This window comes from Sorex fumeus, unplaced genomic scaffold (assembly GCF_029834395.1).
Source record: "Sorex fumeus unplaced genomic scaffold, SorFum_2.1 ptg000178l, whole genome shotgun sequence".
NCBI lineage: Eukaryota > Metazoa > Chordata > Mammalia > Eulipotyphla > Soricidae > Sorex > Sorex fumeus.
The window spans coordinates 456,770-462,485 of NW_026606235.1; positions in this window are offsets into that span (position 1 = coordinate 456,770).

The following is a 5,716-nucleotide window of genomic DNA, read 5'->3' on the forward strand; positions in this document are numbered from 1 at the left end:
GGGTTCTGATTGGGTGGGGAACTTATTCTATGACCTCTAGCAAGTTGGTTCTCACTCTATATGGCCCCCCTCCCCACCCCTTTTCTATAAAAATAAAGAACTTGGAGTGATTGCTTTGACATTTGAAATTCTGGTTGCTTGACAGAGCACAGCACTCTGCAGTCAACAGGGAGCTTTGTATAAACTTATATTCCCCCAGCCCCCCCCTCTGAAAGGACCCACAGAGCTGAGGGCCAAGGACACCCTTCCTCTCTACTTCCCTTCCTCTGGCCCGCAACAGCCAAACAATAGTACACAAACAGCACGTACTGAAATGACTTTTAATATCTCATGTCGCAGCAAAATTAAAAATATACAAAAAGTTTGTGGTGTACAAAAGAGTCTCAGTACAGAAGCCCCAGTGTTGGGTGGGTGGGGGGGTCCCTTCCCCATCCCAGGGGGAAGAGCTGAGGGGTGGTGGGGTCGGGGACCGAGGATGGCACAGATGTAGTCAACACCAGGAGGGGAGTGGGGTTATGAGGCTGAAAGGGGCAGGGGTGGGGGCTGACAGGGAGGGGACAATCACCCGGAGGTTGGCCGCTCAGGCATGGCTAGTGGTTCCTGAAGTCAAAGGAGAGGGCACCCATGTGGGGGTATTCTGGTGGGACCCCGAGGGGCTTAGGTTCTGGTTCCACCTGCCACCCACTTTTCCTGTGACCTTGGGTTGGCATCCTCTCAATAAAACAGGACACAGGGGAATTAAACCACCAGTTCCCAGCCTGGGGTCCCTTGGAAGGCAGGAATGGGGGACCCATGAGGAGTCTTGGGAACCGAGTATTAATCACTCGGCAAGAATCCGGCTTACCCCGGACTTCCGGGTCCTAGAAGTTAACTGGAAGTCGTGGCCGCGTTTAACTGCAATCAGAAACTCAGTCTGAGTGAATTTAATGTGAGTCAATTATTCTTCCAAAGTGAGGCTTGTTTAGGAGCAAGATCTCCGAAATCCTAGGGTGCTCAGGGCTGAAAATCAAGAGGGGACTCTCTGAGCACTGTTGGGGGTCCCTTCCAGCCCTTCTGAGCTGTGCTTCCACGAGGCCTTCCGGGTTTGGCAGTGTGGCCCAGGCCTGCTTTGCAGACAGGCCTGGTTTGCATCCTGGGGTTGGGGGAGAGGGAAGAGGAGGAATATTCTTTTCCTTGCCGAGGCCTTTCTCAGCCCCTTTGCGTCTAGGCCACCTTCCGCTCTGGGATTATTGCAGGTTCCCCTCGGCCCAGGCGCTGGGCCTGGCCTGGGGGTGCCCTTCTAGCTTTTGTGCATAGAATAAAGGCCAGGATTGCTGAGGAGTGGGCAGCTCCTTCCTGGCTGGAAGAAGAGGGTGGAGGAGGTGAGGGCCAAGGGAGGGACTCTTGAGCCCCCGGGAAGTTCTGCCTCCAGCAGCCAACCGGCCCAGACTGGCCTTACTGTCTCAGTTCACATTTTTCTCCTCTTCCTTCTCTCTGACTGCAACAACCAAGCACCAGGTGAGGCCCAGATGCCACACCCCCGTCTGAATGGTGCCAGAGTCCCATTTCCCCTTGCCCAGGGGCTTGGGTCCCATTCCCACTGCTGCCCAGGGGCTTGGCACTCACGCAGTCCCTTTTGCTTGATGTCACAACACACGCGAGTCAACAAGTGGGTGACCTGGATACCCACATGGGCCGAGTGGCTGGCACAGGGTCAAGCCCTGGCCCTGGCCTTTCCAGATTTCATCCCACTTGGACTCTCCCCACCCCTCACCCCCATCCAATGCAGGGTCCTACTCTCCGGGGGTCCCCAAACTGGAGAAGACCCCAGCACTGGAGTCCTCGTCAGATGATTGTCCCAGGGACGCCCAGGACTTCCTCCCCTCTTCAGCTGAGACAGCGGTGGGGTCAGCTCTGGGCAAGCAGTGGAGAGTTAAGGGCTGGTCTAGAAAAGTCCCAGACAGAACCAAGCACTCTCTCCTTGATTTCCCCAGAGAGGCTTCCTGACTCTGCAGGGCTTTCCAGAAACTTTTGGTTGGTGGCCCATGGGACCCCATGTGAGCCAGGTTTGGAGGGTACGTGTTTTTCCCACGATGGCAATTGAGAGTCTACAGGCAAGATTTGTGCTCCCTTATTTGTCAGACTCCTCCCCTCCCCCACGGTCTAACACCTCTACTTCTCATATCCATGAAGGCATTTGAATTTAAACCCCTTGTGCCCCTGTTCCAGAAAACCTTCTCCCCCTGCCTGAAGGTTCTGTGAACACCAAGTTCAAGTCCTGGCGAGGCCTCTGGGGCTGCCAGGTAAGACCTTTCCTCACCTTTCCTCGCCCTGAGGGCCAGCCCCACCCTCTCTGACCTTTGCCGTTCCCCACTCTCTGCATGATGGCGCTGGGGGACCTGACTAGGGCTAATAAGGCAGACCCAAGATTGAGGGAGAGAGGGAAGGGAACCTAGAAACCTTTTCTTATGGGGTTGGGGGGGCAGCCCTCTGTTGGGGAGGGTTGCTGTCCGACTGGGGTGATGCTTACAAGGCACGTGGTACGTCAGTGCTTGGAAGTGAGGTGAGGGCTGTGTGGTGCCTGGAGGTCGGGGGAGCAATCAGCACCCTGGGGATAGTCGAAGAAAACGGGGTGAGCTGTCTGCCCTGGGAACGGGGAGCATGGCCTGCCGAGGGAGAGATCCTGAAGGCAGGGCAGGGCCAGGGCTGGAGTTCTGAGCCCAGAAAGAGCCTGGCTCTGCCAGTGACTTGCACTGGGAGCTTGGACTAGTCCCTGCCCACTCTGGGCATCCATTCTCCTTTAGAGTAGCTGTGGGAAACTCCAAGTCTCAGTCTCTTTGGACTGTGGTTCTAGAGCCTTCTGTCACTGCAAGGGCCCTGTTGGAATTCTGAAAAGGACTGAGCAGCCAGACTGGGGTGGGCACAGAGAGCAGGAGGCAGGGGCCAGGGGACTCACTTCCAGTGGGGAAGAGAAAGATGCACTGAGGTAGACTGTGTCATAGGAAGGAGAATCGACAGTTCTGATGGCAGAGCCCTCTCTGCCAGCTCCTTGGTCACAGTGAGGCGGGGCAGGGGGTGAAGACCTGGGAAGGATGGGGTCCTGGGCTCCCAGGAGGGGTTCTCTCGGGGGGGAGAAGCAGAGGGTGCTACAGCCGGCTCCTCTGACCATGTGGCTGCGACGATTTCCAATAGAGGCAGTGGTGGGAGGGAAGATTTTGTGGGAGCAGAGTGGTGTGTGTGTGTGTGTGTGTGTGTGTGTGTGTGTGTGTGTGTGTGTTCCAAAGCGGGGGGGTAGGCTGAGGTCAGGGAGATACCTCAAAGGGCTGGAGCGCAGGCTTTGCATGCAGGAGGTCTGGACTTGAAGCCCGGCATAGAATGGTCTCCTGAGTACTTCCCTGAGCACTAGTCTGGGAGTGTTCCCTCAGCACCACTGGGTGTCGGCCCCAAACAAACAAAATACAAAAATGTGCCTGAGAGGCTCAGCCTTAGCATGGCCTGCTCCTCTTTACTGTCCGAGTCTCCTGGGGCGCTCCTGGAGCCGTGTGGACGGTGTCTCCCAGGGAAGGGTATTTGTGAGAGTTCCAGTCAGACTGGTGGCTGTTTTCCGGGTGCCCGCCAGGAAATGGGAAGAAAATTCCTAAGATGACCCTGGTGTGAGGTCTTTGAGCCTCAGCTTCCTCCCAGGAAGATGCAGCGAAGCCTAGGCCACTGCAGATGGGAGAGTTTAAGTGAAACCCGGGTGAATGCCAGCGGGGGGGTGGGGGGGGAGTGGTCAGTGGGTCCTGGCTCCCATCTTACCAAAGGGTCTGAAGTGTGGAAACAACCGTGACTCTGAATCTCAAGATAACAGATTTGGGCAGGGGACAAAGAACATGGGAGACTCCCCAGCGGGGCTGGGTCTTCCTTAGGCTCCCATCCCCCACATCTCTCCTGAAGTTGGGGCTTCCTGGGGCCCAGGGAAGGTGAAGAAAGGAGAACATAATGCTGTGTGCATTGGGGGGAGAGGGGGCGATGTGACTGTGTCAGGTCAGGGTGTGTGTATATGCAGGTATGTGGTGGCAGTCCTGCCTTCTCTGCTTTGGGGGGGTCACCTTGCACCTCGAGGTTGCTCCTCTCCCTACATACTCTGCAAGACAGCCCAGAGTGTGGGCTTTGTGTGACTAGAAGGCCCCCTGACCTCACTCTCCCATCTGGAACCAAAGGGATGCTGAACCGGAGAGGGCTCCCTCATCCAGTGTGCCTCCACCTGCACAGTCTGTGACTCTCGTGGCCCACCCCACTGGGCCACCTTGGGTTGCGTCTGTCTTTGACATTCCCAGCAGGTCTTTGCAGGGACTGAGCCTTCCTGGAGGGGTGTGTGTGTGTGTGTGTGTGTGTGTGTGTGTGTGTGTGTCTAAGGGGGGCCAGGGCATGTCCAAGCTCTGTCCACAGAACTCTATCTCTCAGCTCTTACACCCCTGCCCACATCCAGGAGGAAACAGGGGCCCTGAGTGAGTGGGCGTGTGGATACTCCGGGATGTCCAGGCCATGAAATGGACCCCAAGTCCTCGAGACTTGTCAGATGGGAGACAAAATGCATGGGCTTCCCAGCGGCTGCCCCAAGACCCGCATCTGCAGGTTGGCAGGGAGCCAAGTTCAAGTTCCCTCCCCAGAGCTAAAGTTTACTGGCTGGAAGCCAGTTGGCAGCTGGGATGTCTTGGGGGTTCTGAGGATAATTTCCTGTTGGGATGATGGCTGTGGAGCAAAGTAGACAAGGGCACAGAATTCCTATAAAACTTAAACCTTTAGAACCGGGAACACTCATTTCTAGAACAATCCACTCACAAAGGGTTCTAATGCCATGCCCGTAGCTAGAGCAAGGTGCCAGTGCCTTGACCCCCGTTCTAGAATTTAGAGAAAAGGGTCTTCCTGGAATGCTTTATCAGCGGTGTGTTCTAGAGTTTAATGGAGACTAGCCAGTCCCTTGTTCGACAGGCTAGACCCTCATTCCTAGCGGAACCCGACCATGTGTCTTCCTAGACATTTTATCCTTTGTGTTCGAACAGTCCAGGAGCTCTGCTCCATGAAGAATATTTCAGCGGAGGTACCTGACCCCTCACAGACAGCAGAGCACGCAGCGGAGGTATCTCCTGAGGAGATCGCTTTTGGAACATTCTGGGCTCTGGAGTGGAGGCAGTCCTCCCTGCAGTCGGCTACCTGCCCCTTTGTGATCTGCCAGCCTGGACCCCTCTGGTGTGACAGGGCTCCCCCTTGGTCCATCTGTGGTACTGTCACCCCACCCCCCTGTCCCCACCCACCCCAACTCCCTCCTTTGATTTCCCCCCCCATCCAGCTGCAGACCCCCCCATCCCCACCATGGTGTCAGCCTGTCCTTCTCACCCCTCCTTCCATGGCCTCCGTCCACTTCAGACACCTCCTACCACAGAGGCGCCCCCCATTCCCAGTCCCAGGTCCCCCAGACAGTGCCCTTTCTCTGGTGGGTGACCCTGCGCAACTCCAGGTAGGGGAGAGGTTATGGGACCCCACCAGCATAAGATGCGTGTGGAGGCCTTCGGGAAAGGGGACAGATTATGAGGAGGGTAGCACCAGTTGATTCCCTGGGCCCTGGATCCGGGGAGTTTAGGAAATGGGCCACAGGACTGAAAACAGGACAGAGGGTCAGAGCACGGGCCGGAGCCCAGGCCAGGTTATCCCCCTTGGGAGAGAACCCAAACGGGGGGCCACTCCACCTGGGACC